The sequence below is a fragment of the Lepisosteus oculatus genome, chromosome 3 (genome assembly GCF_040954835.1).
Source record: "Lepisosteus oculatus isolate fLepOcu1 chromosome 3, fLepOcu1.hap2, whole genome shotgun sequence".
Taxonomy (NCBI): domain Eukaryota; kingdom Metazoa; phylum Chordata; class Actinopteri; order Semionotiformes; family Lepisosteidae; genus Lepisosteus; species Lepisosteus oculatus.
The window spans coordinates 69,277,179-69,287,734 of NC_090698.1; the positions used below are offsets into that span (position 1 = coordinate 69,277,179).

A 10,556-nucleotide genomic window follows, 5' to 3' on the forward strand; every position below is an offset into this window, starting at 1 on the left:
AATGACCTGCATTGCTAGAAATAATAAGAACAACCGAACACGAGGGGAGGAGGCAGTACAGGAAGTGTGCTGTGTTACATCTGCGAGTAATGCAGCTTTAGGTGCCTTGGTTGTGTGTTGCTTCTGCAGTAAGCATAGGCAATATCGAACTCAGTTCTGGCCTTCGCTTAGGTTAAGCATTGTTTCGTCAGTATTAACTTTACGTTTCTCAACACTAAATGTAGTGTTTAAAGTGTTACTACGCAGTATGGATGTTTTTTGATCTCTTAAACTCCAAAAATGTGTGCTGTATATTCTAAAAAAATACTATTGGCAACAAATTCAAAAGCCTGCTTTTGAAAGGACAATGCCTATTTATTAAGCGTCTAATTGTAGTTAAACAGGCCGGACCCTACACCAGCCTGAGCCGTTATCGGAGTAGGTTTCTTTCGTCTTGCGCTCATTTCTCACACCTGAAGACGCCAAACGTTTCAATTTTAATTCTTTCTACTTTTAAGCGTGGAATTAACCTCTACTTGGTCCTTTGCCTCTCTCGTGATGATAGAGCTCGAATCATTTTCTCTGAAAGCCGACCACCTGCAACTGAGAATTAATAGCTTACTAGAAACCTTATCAAAAGCTGACATTTTATTCTCGGATGGTATCTATTGCCGTTGCTTGTTCAGAGAAATTGAAGACGTTAAGCAAGACCTACCTTGCCTAAATCCATGCCGCCTGTCCACTAGAATCCTATTGCCTCACAGATCAGGCTCTATTTTAGTTGTAATTTCCATTTCCAAACCTTCCATGAAAGACGTTAGACATACAGCTGCATAATTGCTTGGTTCAGTTGTATCAGCTGTTCTTTTTTCTATTTAAGCCAGAGTGAAACAGTGAAGGGAAAGAGAGCAGAGATGAAGGCAGTGAAGAGAGAGAAAGGGGGAAGGAGAAAAAAACGCAAAGGAAAACAAGCCGCGTCGTAAAAGAAGTGAAGGAGCGGTCCTCTCTATAAGAAGGGCGCCAGTGAGCTCTGCTCTCGCTTACGGCCACACCACCCTGAACACGCCCGATCTCGTCTGATCTCGGAAGCTAAGCAGGGTCGGGCCTGGTCAGTACTTGGATGGGAGACCGCCTGGGAATACCAGGTGCTGTAAGCTTTTACCAGCAGGAGGCGCTCTCTCATCCCCCTGTCCACACGTGCAGTCAGTGCGGCTCTGTCGTCTCCTTCTCTGTCAGCTGTGGGGAGACGCGGGTGCTTGTGTATTGTCTGAGCGTGTTTTATTCTCATCATCAACCTTATATACTGTAGCCTGGCAAAGAATAATCAGCACAGGACACACCTATATTTCTGGGGTTCTTTATTTCTAGGTGAGTATGTGGTCTGATCTGTTCTTAGTTAAAAAACAAAACAAAAATGACATATAATGATATTTTTATCTACCCAAAATACGGTAGTGGCTCTGTCACGCAGCGCGTGCAGAAATAGGCCCTCACTGAGACCTGTATCACGGCAATGATCAGTATAAGACTTACAATCGCATACACTTAACAAACGGTGCTAAACATAAGTCTCTGTAAAGAATGAAGGAACAGAAAATACAAGGAGCATGTGAAACCCATTACTTACAAATTAGTAAAGAGATATTCCTACCCCCAGTAGATGTCTAGAAACTGGCTACGGCCTCAGTGCACTCGGTTAAAATCTAATATCCATCTTGCTCGTCTTGTCCCAATCCTATAAAATACCCCTTTATACTCATTTAGGGTGTACATAGGGAAACAACAGCGTATTTACCGTTACAACTCTCTGTAGTCATTCGGGTTCTTTTTAACGGTAACTCGCTGCTTCTTAGTCCCCAGAGGAATCTTTGGTGCATTTATTTGTGAGGTGTAGTTTTGTGGAACTGTTTTGGACGGATTTACAGAGTTTTGTTTGCAGGCAGTTAAAGGTTTTTTTTAGATTGAAGGATTTTGCTATTTTATTGTATTGTTTAATAGAAAATTTGGAAAAAGAGCATTTATTTATAGTCAATTTATTAATCATTCTTGGTAAATTTCACATCCATAAATCCAAATGGTCCAATAATACTCCCCTTTTTAGTACTTTTGAGGTGGAGCTGAAACACTATTTAAATTCTATTAAAAATGTGAGAATAAAGCACGGAAAACATATAATATATGTAAAATATAAACTTTAATCATATAACTTACTTATTACCTCTGGCGGTTAATTGTTTATTTTTCTGTTTGTTCTCTTGTACCCATTTTGATCCTCCGGTTGTATTTGTATTTGTAAATTCTTTATACGTTTAATAAAAAAATATTTTCAAAAAACAACATATATAGTCGCCAGTTTGACAAGTCCGCAGAGGATCGAGTAAAGGTTTATTTATCGCCAGCTGGAAGAAAAAAGACCCAGCGCTTCGGCTGGCGTTGTGGGAGTCGCGCTTTTCCGAAGTGTATCGAGGTCGTTTTCCACAGAGCTCAGATGTCAAAGCACAGCGGCAGCTCTCCACAGCGGTCCTCATTGGAAGGAAGAAAGAGTGAAATTAAAGAGCGGGGACGAGGGCAGTGAAGAGAGAAAGGGGGATGGAGAAAAAACACAAAGGAAAAAAAGCAGCTTCGTAAAACAAGTGAGGGAGCGGTGCTCTCTATAAGAAGGGCGCCAGTGAGCTCTGTTCTCGCTTACGGCCACACCACCCTGAACACGCCCGATCTCGTCTGATCTCGGAAGCTAAGCAGGGTCGGGCCTGGTCAGTACTTGGATGGGAGACCGCCTGGGAATACCAGGTGCTGTAAGCTTTTACCAGCAGGAGGCGCTCTCTCATCCCCCTGTTCACACGTGCAGTCAGTGCGGCTCTGTCGTCTCCTTCTCTGTCAGCTGTGGGGAGACGCGGGTGCTTGTGTATTGGCGTGAGCGTCTTTTATTCTCATCATCAACCTTATATACTGTATATGTTTATTACAAGTTTTACAAGTCCGCAAAGGATCGAGTAAAGGTTTATCTATCGCCAGCTGAAAGGAGACCCAGTCGAAGCGGCTGTGGAGACTTGTTCGGCTGGCGTTCTGTATCGAGGTCGTTTTTCTTCTTTTCAGTCGTTTTGTTTTCATCAAAGATGTATATTTACCTGGCAAAGAATTTCGTGGTGTTGAAAAGACGCCCACTCGGAGAGAGCTGTGTGTGTTAGCCTTTAGAATGACCTGCATTGCTAGAAATAATAAGAACAACATAACACGAGGGGAGGAGGCAGTACAGGAAGTGTGCTGTGTTACATCTGCGAGTAATGCAGCTTTAGGTGCCTTGGTTGTGTGTTGCTTCTGCAGTAAGCATAGGCAACATCTAACTCAGTTCTGGCCTTCGCTTAGGTTAAGCATTGTTTCGTCAGTATTAACTTTACGTTTCTCAACACTAAATGTAGTGTTTAAAGTGTTACTACGGATGTTTTTTGATCTCTTAAACTCCAAAAATCTGTGCTGTATATTCTAAAAAATACTATTGGCAACAAATTCAAAAGCCTGCTTTTGAAAGGACAATGCCTATTTATGTATCGTCTAATTGTAGTTAAACAGGCCGGACCCTACACCAGCCTGAGCCGTTATCGGAGTAGGTTCCTTTCGTCTTGCGCTCATTTCTCACACCTGAAGACGCCAAACGTTTCAATTTTAATTCTTTCTACTTTTAAGCGTGGAATTAGCCTCTACTTGGTCCTTTGCCTCTCTCGTGATGATAGAGCTCGAATCATTTTCTCTGAAAGCCGACCACCTGCAACTGAGAATAGCTTACTAGAAACTTTATCAAAAGCTGACATTTTATTTTCGGATGGTATCTATTGCCGTTGCTTGTTCAGAGAAATTGAAGACGTTAGGCAAGACCTACCTTAACTAAATCCATGCCGCCTGTCCACTAGAATCCTATTGCCTCACAGATCAGGCTCTATTTTAATTGTAATTTCCATTTCCAAACCTTCCATGAAAGACGTTAGACATACAGCTGCATAATTGCTTGGTTCAGTTGTATCAGCTGTTCTTTTTTCTATTTAAGCCAGAGTGAAACGGTGAAGGGAAAGAGAGCAGGGATGAAGGCAGTGAAGAGAGAGAAAGGGGGAAGGAGAGAAAAAACGCAGAGGAAAACAAGCCGCGTCGTAAAACAAGTGAGGGAGCGGTCCTCTCTATAAGAAGGGCGCCAGTGAGCTCTGCTCTCGCTTACGGCCACACCACCCTGAACACGCCCGATCTCGTCTGATCTCGGAAGCTAAGCAGGGTCGGGCCTGGTCAGTACTTGGATGGGAGACCGCCTGGGAATACCAGGTGCTGTAAGCTTTTACCAGCAGGAGGCGCTCTCTCATCCCCCCTGTCCACACGTGCAGTGCAGCTTTTTCGTCTCTCTGTCAGCTGTGGGGAGACGCGGGTGCTTGTGTATTGTCTGAGCGTGTTTTATTCTCATCATGAACCTTATATACTGTAGCCTGGCAAAGAATAATCAGCACAGGACACAAATATATTTCTGGGGTTCTTTATTTCTAGGTGAGTATGTGGTCTGATCTGTTCTTAGTTAAAAAACAAAACAAAAATGACATATAATGATATTTTTATCTACCCAAAATACGGTAGTGGCTCTGTCACGCAGCGCGTGCAGAAATAGGCCCTCACTGAGACCTGTATCACGGCAATGATCAGTATAAGACTTTCAATCGCATACACTTAACAAATGGTGCTAAACATAAGTCTCTGTAAAGAATGAAGGAACAGAAAATACAAGGAGCATGTGAAACCCATTACTTACAAATCAGTAAACAGATATCCCCAGCCCGAGTAGATGTCTAGAAACTGGCTACGGCCTCAGTGCACTCGGTTAAAATCTAATATCCATCTTGTTCGTCTTGTCCCAATCCTATAAAATACCCCTTTATACTCATTTAGGGTGTACATAGGGAAACAACAGCGTATTTACCGTTACAACTCTCTGTAGTCATTCGGGTTCTTTTTAACGGTAACTCGCTGCTTCTTAGTCCCCGGAGGAATCTTTGGTGCATTTATTTGTGAGGTGTAGTTTTGTGAAACTGTTTTGGACGGATTTACAGAGTTTTGTTTGCAGGCAGTTAAAGGTTTTTTTTTTTAGATTGAAGGATTTTGCTATTTTATTGTATTGTTTAATAGAAAATTTGGAAATATGTATAGTCAATTTATTAATCATTCTTGGTAAATTTCACATCCATAAATCCAAATGGTCCAATAATACTCCCCTTTTTAGTACTTTTGAGGTGGAGCTGAAACACTATTTAAATTCTATTAAAAATGTGAGAATAAAGCACGGAAAACGTATAATATATGTAAAATATAAACTTTAATCATATAACTTACTTATTACCTCTGGCGGTTAATTGTTTATTTTTCTGTTTGTTCTCTTGTACCCATTTTGATCCTCCGGTTGTATTTGTATTTGTAAATTCTTTATACGTTTAATAAAAAAATATTTTCAAAAAACAACATATATAGTCGCCAGTTTGACAAGTCCGCAGAGGATCGAGTAAAGGTTTATTTATCGCCCGCTGGAAGAAAAAAGACCCAGCGCTTCGGCTGGCGTTGTGGGAGTCGCGCTTTTCCGAAGTGTATCGAGGTCGTTTTCCACAGAGCTCAGATGTCAAAGCACAGCGGCAGCTCTCCAGCGATCAGCGGTCCTCTATAGCGCCCTTCCTCCCGCAGCTCCGTCCTCATCGGAAGGAAGAAAGAGTGAAATTAAAGAGCGGGGACGAGGGCAGTGAAGAGAGAAAGGGGGATGGAGAAAAAACGCAAAGGAAAACAAGCCGCGTCGTAAAACAAGTGAGGGAGCGGTGCTCTCTATAAGAAGGGCGCCAGTGAGCTCTGCTCTCGCTTACGGCCACACCACCCTGAACACGCCCGATCTCGTCTGATCTCGGAAGCTCAGCAGGTTCGGGCTTGGTCAGTACTTGGATGGGAGACCGCCTGGGAATACCGGGTGCTGTAAGCTTTTACCAGCAGGAGGCGCTCTCTCATCCCCCTGTCCACACGTGCAGTCAGTGCGGCGCTGTCGTCTCCTTCTCTGTCAGCTGTGGGGAGACGCGGGTGCTTGTGTATTGGCGTGAGCGTCTTTTATTCTCATCATCAACCTTATATACTGTATATGTTTATTACAAGTTTTACAAGTCCGCAAAGGATCGAGTAAAGGTTTATCTATCGCCAGCTGAAAAGAGACCCAGCCGAAGGTGCTGTGGAGACTTGTTCGGCTGGCGTTCTGTATCGAGGTCGTTTTTCTTCTCTTCAGTCGTTTTGTTTTCATCAAAGATGTATATTTACCTGGCAGGGAATTTCGTGGTGTTGAAAAGACGCCCACTCGGAGAGAGCTGTGTGTGTGCGCCTTTAGAATGACCTGCATTGCTAGAAATAATAAGAACAACATAACACGAGGGGAGGAGGCAGTACAGGAAGTGTGCTGTGTTACATCTGCGAGTAATGCAGCTTTAGGTGCCTTGGTTGTGTGTTGCTTCTGCAGTAAGCATAGGCAATATCGAACTCTGTTCTGGCCTTCGCTTAGGTTAAGCATTGTTTCGTCAGTATTAACTTTACGTTTCTCAACACTAAATGTAGTGTTTAAAGTGTTACTACGGATGTTTTTTGATCTCTTAAACTCCAAAAATCTGTGCTGTATATTCTAAAAAATACTATTGGCAACAAATTCAAAAGCCTGCTTTTGAAAGGACAATGCCTATTTATGTATCGTCTAATTGTAGTTAAACAGGCCGGACCCTACACCAGCCTGAGCCGTTATCGGAGTAGGTTCCTTTCGTCTTGCGCTCATTTCTCACACCTGAAGACGCCAAACGTTTCAATTTTAATTCTTTCTACTTTTAAGCGTGGAATTAACCTCTACTTGGTCCTTTGCCTCTCTCGTGATGATAGAGCTCGAATCATTTTCTCTGAAAGCCGACCACCTGCAACTGAGAATAGCTTACTAGAAACTTTATCAAAAGCTGACATTTTATTTTCGGATGGTATCTATTGCCGTTGCTTGTTCAGAGAAATTGAAGACGTTAGGCAAGACCTACCTTAACTAAATCCATGCCGCCTGTCCACTCGAATCCTATTGCCTCACAGATCAGGCTCTATTTTAGTTGTAATTTCCATTTCCAAACCTTCCATGAAAGACGTTAGACATACAGCTGCATAATTGCTTGGTTCAGTTGTATCAGCTGTTCTTTTTTCTATTTAAGCCAGAGTGAAACGGTGAAGGGAAAGAGAGCAGGGATGAAGGCAGTGAAGAGAGAAAGGGGGAAGGAGAGAAAAAACGCAGAGGAAAACAAGCCGCGTCGTAAAACAAGTGAGGGAGCGGTGCTCTCTATAAGAAGGGCGCCAGTGAACCCTGCTCTCGCTTACGGCCACACCACCCTGAACACGCCCGATCTCGTCTGATCTCGGAAGCTAAGCAGGGTCGGGCCTGGTCAGTACTTGGATGGGAGACCGCCTGGGAATACCAGGTGCTGTAAGCTTTTACCAGCAGGAGGCGCTCTCTCATCCCCCTGTCCACACGTGCAGTGCAGCTTTTTCGTCTCTCTGTCAGCTGTGGGGAGATGCGGGTGCTTGTGTATTGTCTGAGCGTGTTTTATTCTCATCATGAACCTTATATACTGTAGCCTGGCAAAGAATAATCAGCACAGGACACAAATATATTTATGGGGTTCTTTATTTCTAGGTGAGTATGTGGTCTGATCTGTTCTTAGTTAAAAAACAAAACAAAAATGACATATAATGATATTTTTATCTACCCAAAATACGGTAGTGGCTCTGTCACGCAGCGCGTGCAGAAATAGGCCCTCACTGAGACCTGTATCACGGCAATGATCAGTATAAGACTTTCAATCGCATACACTTAACAAACGGTGCTAAACATAAGTCTCTGTAAAGAATGAAGGAACAGAAAATACAAGGAGCATGTGAAACCCATTACTTACAAATTAGTAAACAGATATTCCTACCCCCAGTAGATGTCTAGAAACTGGCTACGGCCTCAGTGCACTCGGTTAAAATCTAATATCCATCTTGCTCGTCTTGTCCCAATCCTATAAAATACCCCTTTATACTAATTTAGGGTGTACATAGGGAAACAACAGCGTATTTACCGTTACAACTCTCTGTAGTCATTCGGGTTCTTTTTAACGGGAACTCGCTGCTTCTTAGTCCCCAGAGGAATCTTTGGTGCATTTATTTGTGAGGTGTAGTTTTGTGGAACTGTTTTGGACGGATTTACAGAGTTTTGTTTGCAGGCAGTTAAAGGTTTTTTTTAGATTGAAGGATTTTGATATTTTATTGTATTGTTTAATAGAAAATTTGGAAAAAGAGCATTTATTTATAGTCAATTTATTAATCATTCTTGGTAAATTTCACATCCATAAATCCAAATGGTCCAATAATACTCCCCTTTTTAGTACTTTTGAGGTGGAGCTGAAACACTATTTAAATTCTATTAAAAATGTGAGAATAAAGCACGGAAAACGTATAATATATGTAAAATATAAACTTTAATCATATAACTTACTTATTACCTCTGGCGGTTAATTGTTTATTTTTCTGTTTGTTCTCTTGTACCCATTTTGATCCTCCGGTTGTATTTGTATTTGTAAATTCTTTATACGTTTAATAAAAAAATATTTTCAAAAAACAACATATATAGTCGCCAGTTTGACAAGTCCGCAGAGGATCGAGTAAAGGTTTATTTATCGCCCGCTGGAAGAAAAAAGACCCAGCGCTTCGGCTGGCGTTGTGGGAGTCGCGCTTTTCCGAAGTGTATCGAGGTCGTTTTCCACAGAGCTCAGATGTCGAAGCACAGCGGCAGCTCTCCAGCGATCAGCGGTCCTCTATAGCGCCCTTCCTCCCGCAGCTCCGTCCTCATCGGAAGGAAGAAAGAGTGAAATTAAAGAGCGGGGACGAGGGCAGTGAAGAGAGAAAGGGGGATGGAGAAAAAACGCAAAGGAAAACAAGCAGCGTCGTAAAACAAGTGAGGGAGCGGTGCTCTCTATAAGAAGGGCGCCAGTGAGCTCTGCTCTCGCTTACGGCCACACCACCCTGAACACGCCCGATCTCGTCTGATCTCGGAAGCTAATCAGGGTCGGACCTGGTCAGTACTTGGATGGGAGACCGCCTGGGAATACCGGGTGCTGTAAGCTTTTACCAGCAGGAGGCGCTCTCTCATCCCCCTGTCCACACGTGCAGTCAGTGCGGCTCTGTCGTCTCCTTCTCTGTCAGCTGTGGGGAGACGCGGGTGCTTGTGTATTGGCGTGAGCGTCTTTTATTCTCATCATCAACCTTATATACTGTATATGTTTATTACAAGTTTTATAAGTCCGCAAAGGATCGAGTAAAGGTTTATCTATCGCCAGCTGAAAAGAGACCCAGTGCTTCGGCTGTGGAGACTTGTTCGGCTGGCGTTCTGTATCGAGGTCGTTTTTCTTCTCTTCAGTCGTTTTGCTTTCACCAAAGATGTATATTTACCTGGCAAAGAATTTCGTGGTGTTGAAAAGACGCCCACTCGGAGAGAGCTGTGTGTGTTAGCCTTTAGAATGACCTGCATTGCTAGAAATAATAAGAACAACATAACACGAGGGGAGGAGGCAGTACAGGAAGTGTGCTGTGTTACATCTGCGAGTAATGCAGCTTTAGGTGCCTTGGTTGTGTGTTGCTTCTGCAGTAAGCATAGGCAACATCTAACTCAGTTCTGGCCTTCGCTTAGGTTAAGCATTGTTTCGTCAGTATTAACTTTACGTTTCTCAACACTAAATGTAGTGTTTAAAGTGTTACTACGGATGTTTTTTGATCTCTTAAACTCCAAAAATCTGTGCTGTATATTCTAAAAAATACTATTGGCAACAAATTCAAAAGCCTGCTTTTGAAAGGACAATGCCTATTTATGTATCGTCTAATTGTAGTTAAACAGGCCGGACCCTACACCAGCCTGAGCCGTTATCGGAGTAGGTTCCTTTCGTCTTGCGCTCATTTCTCACACCTGAAGACGCCAAACGTTTCAATTTTAATTCTTTCTACTTTTAAGCGTGGAATTAGCCTCTACTTGGTCCTTTGCCTCTCTCGTGATGATAGAGCTCGAATCATTTTCTCTGAAAGCCGACCACCTGCAACTGAGAATAGCTTACTAGAAACTTTATCAAAAGCTGACATTTTATTTTCGGATGGTATCTATTGCCGTTGCTTGTTCAGAGAAATTGAAGACGTTAGGCAAGACCTACCTTAACTAAATCCATGCCGCCTGTCCACTAGAATCCTATTGCCTCACAGATCAGGCTCTATTTTAATTGTAATTTCCATTTCCAAACCTTCCATGAAAGACGTTAGACATACAGCTGCATAATTGCTTGGTTCAGTTGTATCAGCTGTTCTTTTTTCTATTTAAGCCAGAGTGAAACGGTGAAGGGAAAGAGAGCAGGGATGAAGGCAGTGAAGAGAGAGAAAGGGGGAAGGAGAGAAAAAACGCAGAGGAAAACAAGCCGCGTCGTAAAAGAAGTGAGGGAGCGGTCCTCTCTATAAGAAGGGCGCCAGTGAGCTCTGCTCTC

At 42.9% G+C, this 10,556-nt stretch overlaps 6 non-coding genes across 6 annotated transcripts; all 6 read left to right on the plus strand.

The window, feature by feature from the left end:
- The first annotated feature begins 1,017 nt into the window (after positions 1-1,017).
- Positions 1,018-1,136, plus strand: LOC138237929 (5S ribosomal RNA). Its single transcript, XR_011189249.1, has one exon. It is a non-coding gene; the product is annotated as a 5S ribosomal RNA (ribosomal RNA).
- A 1,526-nt stretch (positions 1,137-2,662) lies between these two features.
- Positions 2,663-2,781, plus strand: LOC138237930 (5S ribosomal RNA). The gene has a single exon (XR_011189250.1). It is a non-coding gene; the product is annotated as a 5S ribosomal RNA (ribosomal RNA).
- Positions 2,782-4,180: 1,399 nt separating this feature from the next.
- LOC138237893 (5S ribosomal RNA) lies at positions 4,181-4,299 on the plus strand. The gene has a single exon (XR_011189216.1). It is a non-coding gene; the product is annotated as a 5S ribosomal RNA (ribosomal RNA).
- Positions 4,300-5,849: 1,550 nt separating this feature from the next.
- LOC138237926 (5S ribosomal RNA) lies at positions 5,850-5,968 on the plus strand. Its single transcript, XR_011189246.1, has one exon. It is a non-coding gene; the product is annotated as a 5S ribosomal RNA (ribosomal RNA).
- A 1,397-nt stretch (positions 5,969-7,365) lies between these two features.
- Positions 7,366-7,484, plus strand: LOC138237894 (5S ribosomal RNA). The gene has a single exon (XR_011189217.1). It is a non-coding gene; the product is annotated as a 5S ribosomal RNA (ribosomal RNA).
- Positions 7,485-9,039: 1,555 nt separating this feature from the next.
- On the plus strand, positions 9,040-9,158 carry LOC138237923 (5S ribosomal RNA). Its single transcript, XR_011189243.1, has one exon. It is a non-coding gene; the product is annotated as a 5S ribosomal RNA (ribosomal RNA).
- The last annotated feature ends 1,398 nt before the right edge of the window (positions 9,159-10,556 follow it).